Here is a 19,194-nt window from a genome sequence, read left to right as displayed (position 1 = left end):
ACTTTATTGCAAGGAGGAGGTATTGTCACCTTCTTAGTGCTGGTGTCATTTTTTAAAGTACATCCTCTGACCACCTGCGGCACCATGTCCGCATCCTCTGACCACCTCCTGTACCATGTCTGCATCCTCTGACCAACTTGGTCAGAGGTGTGTGGATTATGGAGAGGAGACTATAGGATAAAACCAGAGGCGCCAACCTGGAGCTGTCTGACTGAGCCCTGCACAGTGCACCTGAGAGGAGGTCAGTGTCAGCACCTCCAGGCAAGTCTGAGGGGGGGGTCACTGACGTAAGGGGAAAGTGAATTCAAGAATGTAAGGGGGCACTGATATAAAGGTTCCCCCTTATAACAGCAATACTCCCCTCCCTGCTCTTACCCTAGTTCAGTGGTTTTCAACCCTATCCTCAAGTATCCCCAACAGCCCATGTTTTCAGGTTTTCCTTTATCGTGCACAGGTGCTTTAAATCAGAGTCAATGGCTTCGTATTATGGATAGCTATTTTATCTGAGAAGTTCCCAAAACATGGCCTGTTGGAGGTACTTGAGGAAAACTGCCTTAGTGTATTCACTCTATGGAAGGTGGTCTCTGGTTACCAGAGTCCCCCCACATCAGAGTCTGCAGGGGGAACTCTGCAGACCCTGATGTAAAGGGGGACTCTGAGCCGTTTATAATTACAGTGGAATGTTTTTACTTTTTTTTTTGTGAAATTGAGTATAGTTTATATACTGTTTTTGTGTGTGTTTGCAAAATTAAAGTAGGCCGGACTTGATGAAGCCCAGGGCCAAATTTTTGTCCCAGTCCAGCCCTGCCTGCACTTCACTAAGATCCCTGCATTCCTGGTTCCTGGTTTTGAGCCTGCTTCCTTGTTTCTCCCACCTGGCCAGTAATGGTGATGCTGTTTCGTGGAATGGAGTGATCTGACATCCCTCCACATGGGATCTATACTGGTATGTGCATATGACAGGTGCCAAATTTTGCTAGATTTGAGAGTTTTTTTATTGTCTTTTTAACATTAAAGTCTTCCTAATGCTACACTTAGGCACCCTCTGGTGTTTTTTCGTTCCAGGACTTCTCACTTACCATGCTGCAAAATCGCAGAGCCCTGTGACCTATTCTTGCTGTGTTATGAGAAAGAAATATAGACTACAGATGGAGGTTTTCTTTTGATCTGCCGGCGACACACTTTAGTTGTTCTGCATCTTTGCAAACTGCCAATCATCTAGGCCCCTTAGTTGACCTGCTTCAACTGCCCTAGATCCCGATACCAGAGTGGTACTGAAACGTTCTACTCCTAGATTCAACCCTTGATCCACTTACGCAATGGCTGGCGAGAAACAGGGATCTCATCCGCCAACTATACAGGTAAAATAGAAGTATCACAGCCTCAAAAGACGAGGACTGAGTCCTCAAAGACCCTGTGAGAGTGTTAGTCTGCTCCCTCTGGTGCTACCTACTTAGGACCCCCTACAAACAGGGGGATTTGCCTTTAACCTACTCCTGAATTAATCCACGAGTGGGCTTGCTCTCTGTTATTTGTTGTTCATACTATGCAACCTGTTGCACTTCACGCTTAGTTCATTTTATTCTGTTCTTGTACACTGCTTTCCCCGCACAGAATGCACAAAATGACTTTTTTTTATATTGCGAACTCTGCTACAACAAAACAGGTGTCTGGCATGGGGACCTGGTTCCTTGGCCCATCTACCACCTGGCTGTGGGCACATTTGAATATAGTGTCTTCACTAGTACTGCAGTACAGCCCTGGACTTGTAGGTTTATTAACTGCACTGACTGCTTAAGCAGTTGCCTTTTCTCTTCTTATGCTATTTTTATGTGTGATTTCATGGTTATTCCTGATGTATGCAGTTTCTCTGTTGCTTCCCTTAACTTCCTTGGCCTCCATGCGCACATTTATCACCTTGACCAATATCGATTTTAGCCCTAATCTCAACTACTCTAGCTACTAATCGCAGCCTAATATCCCATTGCTGTGACTATATAAGATCTCATGGCCATCAGAAAGGACAAGTACATGTCACTGTGCAAAACGATGTGGAGTACAGATTTCCTAATGCAGTGGTAGACTTCTCTACTAATGTTAGTCTCTAGGATTTGTTTGTATTGCCGTGAGATGGCTTACTAATTTTTCCGGGATATCCTCAGATGAGTAAACTCAAACGAGTTTGCCCTTTTACTAAAGTTGCCCTTTTACTAAATCTCACAAGCGAAATTAGGAAGTCCCTTGCGAGACACGTTCTGTCTTATTTCTCTTTGAGTCTTTACTCCACATGACTTTGCAATACAAATGCTAGCCTTCTTAACTTCTGCCGCACACATGTGTACTTCTGAGGTCATATAGAGAATGGGTAATGAGCTGCTTGATTGTCTGTTTGCACTTGTTCATATAATGTGCCTTACCTTCTCAGAAACAATATTATTCTGCCTCATCCCCCTCACGCTCCAATCTGGAGTGCAGCCATAACAGAACTTCTCATACACTTTTTTCCAAATACCATGGGCTGCGCCCTAGGAACGTCGGAGTGTGACCCCGCCCCTTATGATGTCACAGTCCCAGGACAGGATGGGACTGTGACATCATAAGGGGCGGGATCACCGGATGACATCACCCGGTGACCTCACCCCATGCCTATATAAGTCGTTGCGCATCGCGCACAAGACATTACAGCGGGAGAGAGCGTTGTGTCAACATCGGAGGAAGACCGGAGGGAAGAATATGATGGAGAAGACGTGGCTCCTGCTGCCATCAAAGCTTCCAGTAAGACTAGGAATAGGAGAGAAAAGCTGCAGCATATGGGCACAGTGTTGGGTAAGTGTTTAAGAGGGGCAGGGGGAGCTGCTTTGAAAAGTTGTTACCTGTGGGTCACAGGAGTGCACTTAGATCTGCACTCCTGTGACCCAGATTCAGCCAACAGTGGGCTAAAATCTGCTGTCGGCTGCCATCACAGAGCTGGTCCAGGCTCTGAAGAGATCCTGACAATAATGTCGGGATGCGCTTGGATGCCTGTCTGGCAGCTGGCTTAGCCACTCAGCACACTGCTGAGAGGCTGAGCCGGCTGCTCCCACCCCTCCACAGTCTGGTGCTCCAGAGAGTGCTGGAAGGGCAGAGCAGAGAGCTAGTGACTGACAGTCACTGCTCTCTGCAGAGAGCGGACCCAAGAACTGAGCGATTAGTTCTTGGTGTAGAGCCGGTGGGGGACAGCTACAGCATTGAATTGATGCTGCATCTACATAGGTGACTATAAATAAATAATAAAAAAAAAACTCTGCAGAATGTCATTTCAGCTCTCCACCCCCTGTTTTCTGACAGCTCAGACAAGCTTTATAAATTCTGAACTTTGAATGGATGCGGAGAATAGAAGACTGCAGATAGACAGGCACAACCATAGTTGCGAACATTGTAAAAAAATGTATAGGGACACTTTTTTGTCTGTAGATGGAGTCTTATTATAATTAGGGGGCGTGACATTCATTTGTAGGCGTGGCATAGCAGGGGTTGGAAAAATGCCACCTCTTGTTTCTTCCCTCGGCTTCAATGAAAGCTGCTCTTCGCAAAAATGGCAGCGACCCCGGATCTCTAGCGGCAGCTCTGGTGATTCATCACGGAACACCTGGACAAAGCTAATTTCCTGTGAATTTTCCCAGGACACGGTAAGACCAGGATTTAGGAAAATCGTGACTGTTGGCAACTATGGTACAACTTATGTAGGAGGAGTTGTTTAATCTCTGTGCATCACCTGAGGTCAGTCACCTTTAGAACCACTTTAAGTTGGTGACAGGGCCGGTGCTACCACTAGGCAAACTAGACAGCCGCCTAGGGCGCTCTACCACCTAGGGTGCAGCCATGGCCAGTGCCATATTCCTCTCTTGTCACCTCCTCATCCCCGGTGGATGTCACCTCTAGAGCCACTGTCCCTCCCCCGCACACACCGATGCACCTGCACACAGCGGAAATGAGCTGGGATCCTGGCACCGGACAAGGTCATTTACTGGATAATGGTGATCACCGCTCGCTGCAGCTGAAGTCAGCCCAAAGCCCCAATCGCTGCCCGTCATCATCGACCAGCATGGAGCTTGGGGTGGAGATGTTGGTGTGGCCGGTCTGCAGAAGTGTACCGGAGAGGGAATGTCCGCTACGGGGGACTGTGCAAGGGCTGCAAGCCGAGATGGAGGATTTCAGGTGCAGGAGGATGTGCTGCGCCTGTCAGGGCCCCTCCTCCGTCACCGACCTGCAGTATAAAGAACCGGAGGCTGCAGGAGCAGGTGGAGGAACTCTGCTGTCAGGTGGAACTGTGGAAGTACTGAGCCGGGTGGCGGGACTGAGGCGGGACTGAGGCGGGACTGAGGCGGGACTGAGGCGGGACTGAGGCGGGACTGAGCCGGGACTGACAGACCAGGTACTCCAACCATGTGCTGCTCGCTGTGTCCGGCAAGGGAGCTCTGCTCAGTTCAATGAGGGGGCAACACACATCACAGGGGGGTATAACCTATACAGGTCAGTTTGTGCAGGAAGGGAGGCAGTTTGTATGGGAAGGGGGTGTAGGGTTAGAGGGGGGCAGTGTGTATAGGAAGGGGGTGTAGGGTTAAAGGGGGGTGTAGCATTAAAGGGAGCAGTTTGTGCAGGAAGGGGGTGTAGGGTTTAAAGGGGGAAGTGTATAGGAAGGGGGTATGTGTATACAGGAAGGAAGGTGTAGGTTTAAAGGTGGGCAGTGTGTACAGTAAGGGGGGTGTAGGGTTAAAGGGGATATAGCATTAAAGGGGGCAGTGTGTGCAGGAAAGGGGTGTAGTGTTTAAGGGGGGCAGTGTGTACAGAAAGGGGAGTGTAGGGTTAAAGGGGGGGATTATGTGAAGGAAGGGGGGCAATGTGTACAGCTTTTTTTTTTGGGGGGGGGGGTGCAAGTAGCTGGTCTTGCCTAGGGTGCAAAATAGTCTAGCACCGGCCCTGGTTGGTGACAGGGTCTCTTTAATCCCTAGAGAGGGCTGGATTGTTGTAAAGTTCATACTAAAATAATACATTTATGACAAACGTGCTTGAATTTGTAAGACAGGTCAGCATTGCAAGGAAGATCACTAAAACCCCAACAAATCCTGCAGAACGCTTCTCACTAGGAACCAAATTCCCTGATCTCTTTGCAGCACGGGCCCTTTTCACGGGTGCACACTGTAACTAGGGAGACGGTGGCTTGTTGCAGACTAGGAAGAGACTTAGTACAGCAGTACTGGTGTGTAGGAGATGACTTTGTGAGCCGGGAGATCACACTTCATTGTAAGTAGTCATGATTTTACAAGTCACATTTGTGTCGGTGTAGTTGAGCTATAACACACTTAAATAAGGAAAACGCCAGCCTGGCATAGCTCTGTGTACAGTGTATCCTCATTCGTACATATGGTTATTAGTTAAAGTGGAACCAAACCCAGTCACTAATGTTTCATGCAAAGTGTATGTCAACCCTAAATGTATTATGTCTTACACATGGCTGTGCTTCCATGCTCATGTGTGCAGCTGTGGCCCGTACACGTTGTTTTGCTTCCTTTTTTTTAGAAATATCTACTGATTAGTGATCATGGGGTTTGGTCTGGCTTTAGATCAACAGATCCCTGAAACAAGCTGTCACTCTCATCCAATCAGCTGCAGCCAGGACATTCCCTGACATTTCCAAATCTAATGCCGCGTACACACGGTCGGACTTTTCGGCTACAAAAGTCCAACAGCCCGTCCGACAGATTTTCGACGGACTTTTGGTGGACTTTCTAACAAATGGACTTAACTACATACGATCACACAAAAGTCCGACGGATTCATACGTGATGACGTACGACCGGACTAAAATAAGGAATTTGATAGCCAGTAGCCAATAGCTGCCCTAGCGTGGTTTTTTGTCTGTCGGACTAGCATACAGACGAGCGGATTTCTGGGTCCGGCGGAGTTACGACGTAAATATTTGAAGCATGTTCCAAATCTAAAGTCCGTCAGATTTGCGACTGGAAAAGTCAGCTGACGGTCTGGTGAAGCCTACACACGATCGGATTGTCCGCCTGCTTTGATCCGCCGGCGTCCGTCGGACCAGTCCGGTCGAAAAGTCCAACCGTGTGTACACAGCATAAGACCCCATACACACTATACAGTGGGGACGAAAAGTTTTCAGACCCCCTTAAATTTTTCACTCTTTGTTATATTGCAGCCATTTGCTAAAATCATTTAAGTTCATTTTTTTCCTCATTAATATACACACAGCACCCCATATTGACAGAAAAACACAGAATTGTTGACATTTTTGCAGATTTATTAAAAAAAACCCCTGAAATATCACATGGTCCTAAGTATTCAGACCCTTTGCTCAGTATTTAGTAGAAGCACCCTTTTGATCTAATACAGCCATGAGTCTTTTTGGGAAAGATGCAACAAGTTTTTCACACCTGTATTTGGGGATCTTCTGTCATTCCTCCTTGCAGATCCTCTCCAGTTCTGTCAGGTTGGATTGTAAACATTGGTGGACAGCCATTTTTAGGTCTCTCCAGAGATGCTCAATTGGGTTTAAGTCAGGGCTCTGGCTGGTCCATTCAAGAACAGTCACGGAGTTGTTGTGAAGCCACTCCTTCGTTATTTTAGCTGTGTGCTTAGGGTCATTGTCTTGTTGGAAGGTAAACCTTCGGCCCAGTCTGAGGTCCTGAGCACTCTGGAGAAGGTTTCCGTCCAGGATATCCCTGTAGTTGGCCGCATTCATCTTTCCCTCGATTGCAACCAGTCATCCTGTCCCTGCAGCTGAGATACGCCCCCACAGCATGATGCTGCCACCACCTTGCTTCACTGTTGGGACTGTGTTGGACATGTGATGAGCAGTGCCTGGTTTTCTCCACACATACCGCTTAGAATTAAGGCCAAAAAGTCCTATCTTGGTCTCATCAGACCAAAGAATCTTATTTCTCACCATCTTGGAGATCTTCAGGTGTTTTTTTTAGCAAACTCCGTGCGGGCTTTCATGTGTTTTGCACTGAGGAGGGGCTACTCTGCCATAAAGCTCCGACTGGTGGAGGGCTGCAGTGATGGTTGACTTTCTACAACTTTCTCCCATCTCCCGACTTTATCTCTGGAGCTCAGCCATAGTGATCTTTGGGTTCTTCTTTACCTCTCTCACCAAGGCTCTTCTCCCCCGATAGCTCAGTTTGGCCAGACGGCCAGCTCTAGGAAGGGTTCTGGTCATCCCAAACGTCTTCCATTTAAGGATTATGGAGGCCACTGTGCTCTTAGGAACCTTAAGTTCAGCAGAAATTTTTTTGTAACCTTGGCCAGATCTGTGCCTTGCCACAATTCTGTCTCTGAGCTCTTCGGGCAGTTCCTTTGACCTCATGATTCTCAATTGCTCTGACATGCACTGTGAGCTGTAAGGTCTTATATAGACAGGTGTGTGGCTTTCCTAATCCAGTCCAATCAGTATAATCAAACACAGCTGGACCTAAATGAAAGTGTAGCACCATCTCAAGGATGATCAGAAGAAATGGACAGCACCTGAGTTAAATATATGAGTGTCACAGGAAAGGGTCTGAATACTTAGGACCATGTGATATTTCAGCTTTTCTTTTTTATAAATCTGCAAAAATGTCAACAATTCTGTGTTTTTCTGTCAATATGGGGTGCTGTGTGTACATTAATGAGGAAAAAAAATGAACTTAAATGGCTGCAATATAACAAAGAGTGAAAAATTTAAGGGGTCTGAATACTTTCTGTCCCCACTGTACAACTTTTGTTGTCTGATTTCCTTTAGATTTACCAAAACCATGTAGAGCATGGGCCTGCCTGATTGCATACAAATTGGAACTCTTATGCCTCGTACACACGATCAGATTATCGCACAACGTTTCGTTTGCATTTTGTTGCATAAAACTAATATCGAATTCAACAGTGCAAAATGTGCTCTACCAAAAGTATGATTTTTGTCGTACGATTCTGGAAAAACCTTCCAGTGTGCGTAGCTACATGTCAGAAATGTCAGATATGTGTGACCCCTGTGTCTGCCACGCCTTTTGGCTATCCGTTCGTAGTGTACAGGCATATTCGATCATTGCTCTCCGGACGTTTCTTTTCACACGTTTTTTCGCTTGTTCTCTTAATGAACGGGGAATCTTACAGAAGGAATGCAGGGCCCAGCACTTCCAATTGCCATGTTGGGGATATTGGCTATCCAGAATGTAATTAAAAAGAAAAAACAAAATACAAACATTGTTTACATTCTCCCATCTCCTTCCGGGTTATTTTTATGTTTCCGATCGTGCGTGGTGTTCAGCATACTATGCTGATTAAACAATTGTCGTACAATGGGCTATCGTCCCAGCAAAGTTTTCGTGTTTGTCCCTTCGGATTTTGTTGGACGCACTGTCATAATCGGCTGTCGAAAGCTGTGTACTAACAATCAGATTATCGAACGATCAACCCAAAAGCGATTTTTATCATCCAATAATCTGATTGTGTTTACAAGGCATTAAGGTTTGACCTCATATCATATGGTTTTGGTAAATCTGAAGGAAAAAAGCGACAGAAAATTGTATAGTTTGTATCCAGCTTAAGTTCAGGCCTAACCTGTGATTATCCATACTGGTGATCCTGACACCACACTGAACACTAAAATGTGGTTCCAAAAGCAAAAGGTATTTTTTTTTTTTTAACCTTAACCACTTCAGCCCTGGAAGGATTTACCCGTTATTGACTGCGTTACTTTAACTGACAGTTGGGGGAGACATTACGACGTTGTAGCCAAATAAAATTGATGTCCTTTTTTTCCCACAAATACAGCTTTCTTTTGGTGGTATTTGATCACCTCTGTGGTTTTTATTTTTTGCACTATAAACAAATAAAGAGCAACAATTTTGAAAAAAAAAAAAATTTTTTTTTACTTTCTGCTATAAAACATATCCAATAAAAATATGTAAAAAATAATTTCCTCATTAATTTAGGCCAATTTATATACTGTTACATATTTTTGGTAAAATTTATTTATTTTTTACTAGTAATGGCGGCGATCAGCGATTTTTATTAGGATTGCGACTTTGCAGAGGACAAATTGGACATTAAGTGACACTTTATGGGGACAAGTGTCACCAGTACAGTGATCAGTGCTAAAAAAAATGCACTGTCACCAAATGACACTGGCAGGGAATGGGTTAACATCAGGGGTGATCAAAGGGTTAAAAGTGTTCCCTATGTGTGCTTTCTAACGGTGTGGGGGATGCTGACACTAGACAAAGAGAGAGATCTGTGTTCCTGATTAGTAGGAATCACAGATCTCTCTCTTCCTCTGTGATAGCATGACAGTCTGCCTTGTTTACATAGAACGATCGCAGGTGGCCATCGTGGCCGCCAGACCCGCTGTTTGGCTCCCCTGTGTCCAGTTACAGCGGGAGCGGGTCACTGGCGGCATGTGCCCCAGACCAGGAAGCACGAACAATGTACAAGCACATTGTTTCGCGCAGCCGGGCCGCCCTGCCCCGGTATATGTGCAGTGGCCGGTCCGGAAGTAGTTATTGCATTTTCTGCATTAAAGCCTAGCTCCACCCAAAAGGGGAAGCTCCGCTTGTTCACACCCTCCCCCCCCTCCACTTTTGGCACTTTTTTTGGGGGGGGGTACCTGGTTTTGACAGGTAACCGCTCCTACTTCCTGTAAGATTGCTGCATGGCGATCTACGTAATTTCCTGCCCCTCCTCCTTCCTCAGCTGCCTTTTGGGACACACAGAGGTCCCAGAAGATGGCGGGGCCATTCAGAAAGTGCAGTGCGACTCGCACATGTGCAGTAGGAAACAGGCTGTGAGGCTTCACTTCCTGTTTCCCTTACTACAGATGTCGGCGCCTGCACCCGAAGCTGATTAACGAATCTGCTAGGGGTGCCTACATCGCAGGATCCCTGGACTGGGAAGTGTCCTTCATTTAAAAGTCAACAGCTACAGTATTTGTAGCTGCTGACTTTTATTTTATTTTTTTTTTACAGACTGGAACTCCCCTTTAAGGTAAAAAAACTTCTAATTTCAAGTTCTCCCCCAACCATCCCTAAACACTTGACTGGGTCCTCTCTTGGGCCAGTGCTGTGCTCATCTGCAGCTCTTCTCTTCTCTCTTTCTCTTCTCCACCCAGGCAGCTGTCAGTCAAACTCTATGAGGAAAAAGTGGGAGGTGTGGCAAAGCCATGCTTTGTGTGTCTATGGGCAGACCCAGCCAGGCCCGAATGTGCATAAATTGACTGTGCAGTACTGACTTTAAACAGGCCTGATGGTGACAGCTGTCTGTGGGAGTTAAAGAATTACGTTGGTTTGAAATTTGAAATTGGTGCCAATACCAAGCATTTGAGCAAAGTATCGGTACTCGCCCAAATGCTCCCGATACCGAAACCGCTACTTTGCAGTGTGATTTGCATCAATACAAAATGAATGGGCGCAAATCGCACTGCAAAGAATCGCATTTGATTTGAACATGAATGCGGTGCGATTCCCCTCACCACTCCTGTGTGTGTATCGAAGAGGGATTAAAGCATCATCTAGTGGGCAGTTTAAAAAATGTTAGAACTTACAGTACATATCTGGTAGCAAATCAGGGCCGCTGGAGGAGATGTAGAGGCGGTTCACCCCCAAGCTGACATCACTTCTGTCCTATACCCATGGGGTCTCGGATCGTCTCCTCCAGCCCAGTGAGCACCTCCAGTGGCCCTGATATATGATCAGAGTATAGCATCAAGTCAATTAAACTCCTGGGATATTGAACTGGTCAGTTAAGTAGCAGAGGGGGGTGTTATTCAGTTTCAGGTGCTTTGGTGTTAATGAAATTAACAACAAGTGCACTAGATGGGCAACAATGAGAGGACCTCCAAAACAGGAATGGTTTTACAGGTGAAGGCCACTGACATTTTTTCCCTACTTATCTTTTCTGACTGTTTTTCACTAGTTTTGCATTTAGCTAGGGTCAGCGTCACAACTGGTAGCATGAGGCGATGCCTTGAACCTAGAGAGGTTGCACAGGCAGTACAATTCTTCCAGAAAGGCGCATCAATATGTGCCATTGCCAGAAGGTTTGCTCTGTCTCCCAGCACATTCTCAAGAGCATGGAGGGGATTCCAGGAGACAGGCAGTTACTCAAGAAGAGCAGGACAGGGCCGTAGAAGGTCTTTAACCCATCAGCAGGCCGGTATCTACTCCTTTGTGCAAGGAGGAACAGGATGAGCACTGCCAGAGCCCTACAAAATTACCTCCAGCAGGCCACTGGTGTGAATGTCTCTGACTAAACAATCAGAAACACTTCATGAGGGTGGCCTGTGAGCCTGATGTCCACTTGTGGGCCCTGTGCCCACTGCCTGGCACCGTCATTGTCATTTGCCATTGAACACCAGAATTGGCAGATCCGCCACTGGCGCCCTGTGCTTTTCACAGATGAGAGCAGGTTTACCCTGAGCACATATGACAGAAGTGAAAGGGTCAGGAGAAGCTGTGGAGAATGTTATGCTGCCTGTAACATCATTCAGCATGACCGCTTTGAGGGTGGGTCAGTGATGGTCTTGGGTGGCATATCAATTGAGGGACACACAGACCTCTACAGGCTAGACAATGGCACCCTGACTGGCATTAGGTATTGCTCTGAAATCCTTGGACCCATTGTGAGACCCTATGCTGGTGCAGAGGGTCCTGGATTCCTCCTGGTGCACGACAATGTCTGGCCTCATGTGGCAAGAGTATGCAGCCAGATCCTGGAGGATGAAGGAGTTGATGCAGTGGAATGGCCTCCACGCTCGCCTGGCCTAAATCCAATTGAACGCCTCTGAGACATTATGTTTAGGTCCATCTGACGTCGCCAGGTTGTACCTCAGTCTGTTCAGGAGCTCAGTGATACCCTGGTCCAGATCTGGGAGAAAATACCCTAGGACACCATCCGTTGTCTCATTGGGAACATGCCCCGACGTCAGGCATGCATACAAGCATGTGGGAGCCATACAAACTACTGAGTACCATTTTGAGTTGCTGCAATGAAATTTCAGCAAAATGGACTAGCCTGCTGCATCATTTTTTTTTTTTCACTGATTTTCGGGGTGTCTTTGAATTCAGCCCCTCTGTAGGTTGATCATTTTCATTTCCTTCAAATGATGTGGCATCCTTTCGTTCCTAACACATTACCCAATCCATATCAGTATAGATATCCAGCATCATATTTTTCCCCATTGAGATCTGATGTGTTTTCAAAAATACATACATAGTTACATAGTAGGCGAGGTTGAAAAAAGTCCAACCCATGTGATTATATGTCAGTATTACATTGTATGTCCCTGTATGCTGCGGTCGTTCAGGTGCTTATCTAACAGTTTCTTGAAACTATCGATGCTCCCTGCTGAGACCACCGCCTGTGGAAGGGAATTCCACATCCTTGCCGCTCTTATGCCCCATACACACGGTCGGATTTTCCGATGGAAAATGTCCGATCGGAGCGTGTTGTCGGAAATTCCGACCGTGTGTGGGCGCCATCGGACATTTTCCATCGGATTTTCCGACACACAAAGTTGGACAGCAGGAGATAAAATTTTCCGACAACAAAATCCGATCGCGTCAATTCCGACCGTGTGTGGCCTGTTCCGACGCACAAAGTGCCACGCATGCTCAGAAGAAATTCCGACACGGGACAGCTCGTTCTGGTAAACTTAGCGTTCGTAATGGATAAAGCACTTTCGTCACGCTGCAATGTAAAAAATGGTTTAATACAGCGCACTCTCTTCTTCTTTATAATGTGACAAGAATTAAGTCGTTTTGATGCTCATATTCACACACACTTCTCACAAACTTTTTTCGTTACTATTTATCGGGATTCCCTCAATATATTTTGATTTCTCACATCTGACAACATATTTTTTTTTTTTTTTTACTTTAATGTAGAATCTTTTTTTGTGTTTCTCTTTTTATTTTTTTTTTGGTGATTTTGATTAGTACTCCCGAAAATGTTTGTGTGTTTTTTGAGTTCCCACAACACCATTGATATGTTGTTCTATTTAATCTGTAGGAGGAGATTGTTTGGTGTTGTTGTCCCTTGTTAATTTCACATTGTACTTTAGAAATGTACCTGAATCGTCACCAACAAACTGTCCTTTTTGGATGAAAACACACACAGGAGAGTAGAATTTCCCTAAAAATATTTTATTAAGGGGTCACAACTATAAACAAAGAGGGAGGCAACGCTGGAGAAACTGCAGAAGTGGGTGAAGCCTTGGACCCCCAGGGCAGACATCAATTATTTAAAAGCAAAATTGGTGGCCTGAGGAGTCCTTATCTAAGGGAGGGCAGTCTGGTCCAGAAGTCCCAGAGATCCGGAAAGCAGCAGATGACATCTGTGTCCCCAGGCTGTGGTCATACGAGAGACTGCAGCTTTTGTCAGACCAGACTGAACCCAGGTCATCACTCTTTGGTCTTCCTTCCACGCTTCCTTACAGGCTTTGGCTGTGGTGGTGGAGTTGTGGCAGCAGGAGGAGGAGGAGGAGGAGGAGGAGGAGGATGATGGTCCCTCTCCATGACATCCGTCTTGTGTGTCAGTTCCCCACTCTCCCCCTTACGAAGGACTTTATAAATCAGGTCCTCAGAGATCTTGCGTTGGCCCTCCTGCATGCCCAGCAATTTGGTGGCAGCCATGCAGGCAAAGGCCTCTTCAGGACTGGGGAAGGCTCTGAGGGACGCCGAAGCCTCCTGGATCAGCCTGTACACTGAATCCTGCACAGGACTGGGAGTGGCCTTCCTGGCCCTTTTATATGGCAGGCGGAGGGGAGGAACCTGAGACTCAGTCAGGCTGCGACTTGTCCCAGGCTTCTCTTGGCTGACACTTAGCCCCGCCTCCTCCTGGCTGCCACTAATCCCCGCCTCCTCCTGGCTGCCACTAATCCCCGCCTCCTCCTGGCTGCCACTAATCCCCGCCTCCTCCTGACTGCCACATTCCACAGCCTCCTCCTGGCTGAGGTCTTCCTGTGTATGAAAAAGGGACATAGTTTTAGTATTGTTTTCATCAATCACACACAATTTTCACCTCCTGACTGCTGCAAATTGAATGTTAACAAATATAACAGACTATCCTTCTGAGCCCAGCAGTTTTCATTCTTGTCCCAATTTTGGGTGCCCACTACTGTCTATTGATATGTAAAACACTTTATGAAATCAGCAATTAGTGATCAATAATAACATCTAGTAAACATCATTTATTTATTGCTCAGAAATCAGTAGAACAATGCTATACCTGACTCCAGCTGGGCTCCTCCACTTCTTCCTGGCTGGAAGGCCCAGGTTGGACATCGGAAGCCTCAGCTGCTGTGGAAGGAAGAGTGGAAGGAAGAGTAGAGAGGGATTCCCTGACTTCAGTGTGGTCTGACAGAAATCGCAGTCTCTCGTAGTACCACAGCCTGGGGACATAAACGTCATCTGCTGCAGCTCCGGACCTCTGGGAATCTGTGACCTTCTTGCGCTCCCTAAGATAAGTGCTCCTCAGCCCACCAATTTTAGCTTTTAAATAAGGGATGGTTGCTGTGGGGACCACCGGCTTCACCAACTCCAGCAGTTTCTCCAGCGCTGCCTGCCTCTTCTGTTTGTGATTATAGTGGGGGTGTCTCACTTGCCACAGACAGGGCAGCTCCCTGTACTTGTCTATGAACAGGGGCAGGAAATTGTGGTCGTTGAACCCATCCATTTTCTCTGCAAGACACAACACAAGACAAACCCTAATGTCAGGCCAAACTCCCCTAATCTTGTTACAATATAGGCTTTAATTTCGAAGCAGTATAGGCCCAAGTTTAGATCCTACCTTCGTTAGCACGATCGGCATCTCCGATGCTCCTTCCTCCGCTCACAGATCGTACGTAAGACGCGCGCGTGTTACGATTTATACACACTGCGCATGCGTATAACTCCGCCCGCCCCTGACGTTCTTTCTATTCTATTCTCCGCCCCTTTTCGTTCAGCGCAGTGGAGGAAGAGCACATGGCGGAGAGACAGCAGGATAGTGCTAAGTACAGCAACGAGGAGGAGGGGGAGGAAAGGCCGGAGCCTGAAACGTCCCAATCCAGAAGGAGATTAAAGGACTCAAATATGTCCTTTGGGGAGATGTTGGAGATGGTGGACATCCTGAAGAAGGCCGACTATGATGGAAAGTATGGGCCTTACCCCAACCCCAATGTCCGAAAGGCCAAGATCATGGCGAAAGTGGTCAGGAGTCTGCACCGGAAATTCAGGGTACGACGATCGAAAGATCAGCTCAGGAAGCGGTGGTGGGACCTGAAATTACGAGAACATGAGCAGTACAGAAAGATCCGGAGAGTGCTGCAAAAAAGTAAGTAGTTGTGCTGTGTTCCTATTGTTCTTGTGTTTATTACGTTCGTGCTGCTCCATGTGCTTTTAGGAACTGTTGTACAGTTTAAAATGGCAACTTTCATGTTCATGGGCACATTATTCGTTCGGATCACACATTTTTATTTCGGACGATAAAATACCATTGTTTAGGCCATATGCATTTGGCCACCATTTTGACGCCCTATACTTGTCTTCAAAGAATTGGGTTGTGTAGATGGGTTTGTTACTAGAATGAAATGCAAACTAGATTGTGTGTAAGGAGAGGACACTGAGCAGCTGTTTTCACATCTGGACACTGGAGCACTAGTGTGGGACCCCAGAACACCCTTTTTATTAGGGGGGGCACACAGGTGCTCCAGTGTATACTATAGGGGGGTCTACATCTGTGAAGCTTGTACCAAACAGGTAAAGTATTGCAGCTTGACAAAGGACACTAAAAAAGCTACATCTTGGAACTCTGCTAAAATAGATCATTGTACCCCACTTCCAAGCAATGTTTCCTATTTCTATAGTTCTGCCATCAAATATCTGTGTGCTAAGTATACCATTTTTGTTTTACATAGGGGAGAAAAGACTCGGAGGACACCCCTCATCCGAGGAGACCAGAGCCCCCCCCCCCCCCTGGAAGAAGGGGAAATCCCCCCAACACAAGCTGAGCAGGAGGAAGAAGACGTGGTGGAAGTAGTCACCACAACAGGTGAGTGTCTGTGACCACAGGCTCAGATAAGAGATGGATGGCGGCATTTTTTGGCAAACCTAATTTATTTTGGGTTTCCTTTCTTTTTAGGTGATCGTGATGTTGTGGATGAAGATCCTTTCACATCAGAAAGTGCCCAGATTGTGATCGGGGAGATCATGGGGTGTAATTTACAATTGGAAAACATCAAGCAAAACATCAATGATGTTATTCCAAAATATAAAAACATCATTGATGTTTTGGGGCGAGTTTAAAGCCCCTCCAAATCACTTTCTTCTTTTGTGTGCTACAATGTGCGAAATGTTTTTGTGATTTTTCCCAAAGCCAAATTTGGAGGATGCACACAGTGTGTCAACATGTGCTATCTGCCATCACGGGAGATCAATGGACGCGTTTTGGGGGTGCAACCCCTTCCTCAATAATAAAGCAGCGGTGAGGAAGGGCTTTCTCCCCCAAAACACATCCCTTGATCCCCCGTGATGGCAGGTAGCACATGTTGACATTGGGCAATTTGTGTGCATCTTCCAAATTTGGTTTTTCCAGGGGTGATTTCCCCCCATCTGAACGCAATATCAAACACAGTTCCTAAATACTCATGTCTGATATTGCCTTCAAGTTCTACCAAATGTGACATTTGTAAGATCAAGATTTGTGTCTTTCTTGTGGGTTTTACACAGGCCTGTTTTCTATAAAATGCACATTTTGATTTTGGATAATGACACCACAAAAATTGTTATACAACAAACATGTCGGTTTGTCAGAAAAACCTTTGGTAAATGCACATGTGATTGTGCAGGTATTAAAAAGATTGTTCATCAAGAATGTGTGGATTATTGTCTCAACACTACAACACTTTTGGGGTGATGTAATTGTTGTTTGATGAGAAAATGGGGGTAATTTCCTAAGGGGAAATCCACTTTGCACTACAAGTGCAGTTTCAGTGCAGTTGCAAGTGCACTTGTAGTGAAAAGTGTCTTTGCATTTAGTAAATAACAGCCAACAGTGCTTTGCATAAGGTTACACAATCACGACATTTTCTGGACTCCACACATTTCTGTCAGGGTCAGCTAAAACAAACACAAGCAGTAAATGTCCACAAAGAAGAGCCTGGGGGGAGATGCCTGTCGAGAACTTGAGGTCCTGCAGACTTCTCCCTGTGGCCAAATACCGCAAGGTAGCGATCAACCTCTGCTCCGGAGTGATGGCTTGCCTCATGCAGGTATCCTGCCTGCTGATATAGGGGGTCAGCGAAGCCAACAAACGGTGAAACACGGGGTCCGTCATCCTGAGAAAGTTCCTGAAATCATCAGGATTATTCTCACGAATCTCACGGAGCAAAGGCATATGAGAGAACTGGTCACACTGAAGCAACAAATTCTTGGTCCATGAACTCCTCCCCACCCTGTTCATGGACTGGACTTGTGTCAAGGTCAGGACCCCAACACCAAGCCCCCACACAGCACGAACTCTACGAGGAGTACGCATACGAAACATGGCTAGAAAACGGTCGGCTGCTCAGAACGAAGTAACAGAACGCACTGAAGAACAGCAAGGCCTGTGAAGAGCGACCTGAAAAACAGCAACGAGCGGACAAGATCGCACAGAAAACTCCGATACGAACTGACTGCACGCACTGAAGAGCAGATACAAACCCACAAGCACAAACTGAACGTCAGAAAATGATCTGAAAGCCACGAGTCTGAAAAAGCGCAAATCGTCTCTCACCAAACTTTTACTAACACGAGATTAGCAAAAGGAGCCCAAAGGGTGCCGCGCTTGGTTCTGAACCGGTCTTTTCTAGTCTCGTCGTACGTGCTTGACGTCACCGCGTTCTTGGCGATCGGAAATTCCGACAACTTTGTGCGACCGTGTGTAGGCAAAACAAGTTTGAGCCAACATCCGTAGGAAAAAATCCTAGGATTTTGTTGTCGGAATGTCCGATCAATGTCCGACCGTGTGTACGGGGCATTACAGTAAAGAACCCTCTACATAGTTTAAGGTTAAACCTCTTTTCTTCTAATTTTAATGAGTGGCCACAAGTCTTGTTAAACTCCCTTTTGCGAAAAAGTTTTATCCCTATTGTGGGGTCACCAGTATGGTATTTGTATATTGAAATCATATCCCCTCTCAAGCGTCTCTTCTCCAGAGAGAATAAGTTTAGTGCTTGCAACCTTTCCTCATAACTAATATCCTCCAGACCCTTTATTAGCTTTGTTGCTCTTCTTTATACTCGCTCCATTTCCAGTACATCCTTCCTGAGGACTGGTGCCCAGAACTGGGCAGCATACTCTAAGTGCGGCTGGACCATAGTCTTGTAGAGTGGGAGGATTATAATTTTATCTTTGGAGTTGATCCCCTTTTTAATGCATGCCAATATTCTGTTTGCTTTGTTAGCAGCAGCTTGGCATTACATGCCATTGCTGAGCCTGTCATCTACTAGGACCCCCAGGTCCTTTTCCATCCTAGATTCCCCCAGAGGTTCTTCCCCCAGTGTATAGATTGCATTCATATTTTTGCCACCCAAATGCATTATTTTACATTTTTCTACATTGAACCGCATCTGCCATGTAGTTGCCCACCCCATTAATTTATTCAGATCTTTTTGAAAGGTTTCCACATCCTGCGGAGAAGTTATTGCCCTGCTTAGCTTAGTATTGTCCACAAATACAGAGATTGAACTGTTTACCCCATCCTCCAGGTCGTTTATGAACAAATTAAATAGGATTGGTCCCAGCACAGAACCCTGGAGGACCCCACTACCCACCCTTGACTCGTCCTTGTAGCCAGTTTTCAATCCACGTACTCACCCTATGGTCCATGCCAACGGACCTTATTTTTTACAGTAAACGTTTATGGGAAACTGTCTCAAATGCTTTTGCAAAATCCAGATACACCACGTCTACGGGCCTTCCTTTATCTAGATGGCAACTCACCTCCTCATAGAAGGTTAATAGATTGGTTTGGCAAGAACGATTCTTCATGAATGCATGCTTGAATTCAGGATCCCTCAACCGTGTATTTTTTGAAGGCCTTCTTTGCTTTTATATGCATTTTTACATTGGAGTTAAGCCATCCAGGACTTTTGTTCGCTCTTTTAAATTTATTATCCAATGGGATGCATTGGCTAATGCCCTTATT

At 46.1% G+C, this 19,194-nt stretch overlaps 1 protein-coding gene across 1 annotated transcript in view; it reads left to right on the top strand.

The window, feature by feature from the left end:
• The first annotated feature begins 5,156 nt into the window (after positions 1-5,156).
• The window catches only part of LG09H8orf48 (linkage group 09 C8orf48 homolog), a 72,514-nt gene continuing 58,476 nt past the window's right edge, over positions 5,157-19,194 (top strand). Inside the window, exon 1 of the mRNA XM_073599460.1 lies at positions 5,157-5,283. The gene's annotated coding sequence lies outside the window, so the exon portion shown is untranslated. The remainder of the gene's footprint in view (positions 5,284-19,194) is intronic.

Source organism: Aquarana catesbeiana, linkage group LG09 (assembly GCF_042186555.1).
Source record: "Aquarana catesbeiana isolate 2022-GZ linkage group LG09, ASM4218655v1, whole genome shotgun sequence".
In the NCBI taxonomy this organism is placed as follows: Eukaryota; Metazoa; Chordata; class Amphibia; order Anura; family Ranidae; genus Aquarana; species Aquarana catesbeiana.
The sequence above is the reverse complement of the archived record's forward strand: the minus strand, read 5'-3'. Positions and strand labels throughout refer to the sequence as shown.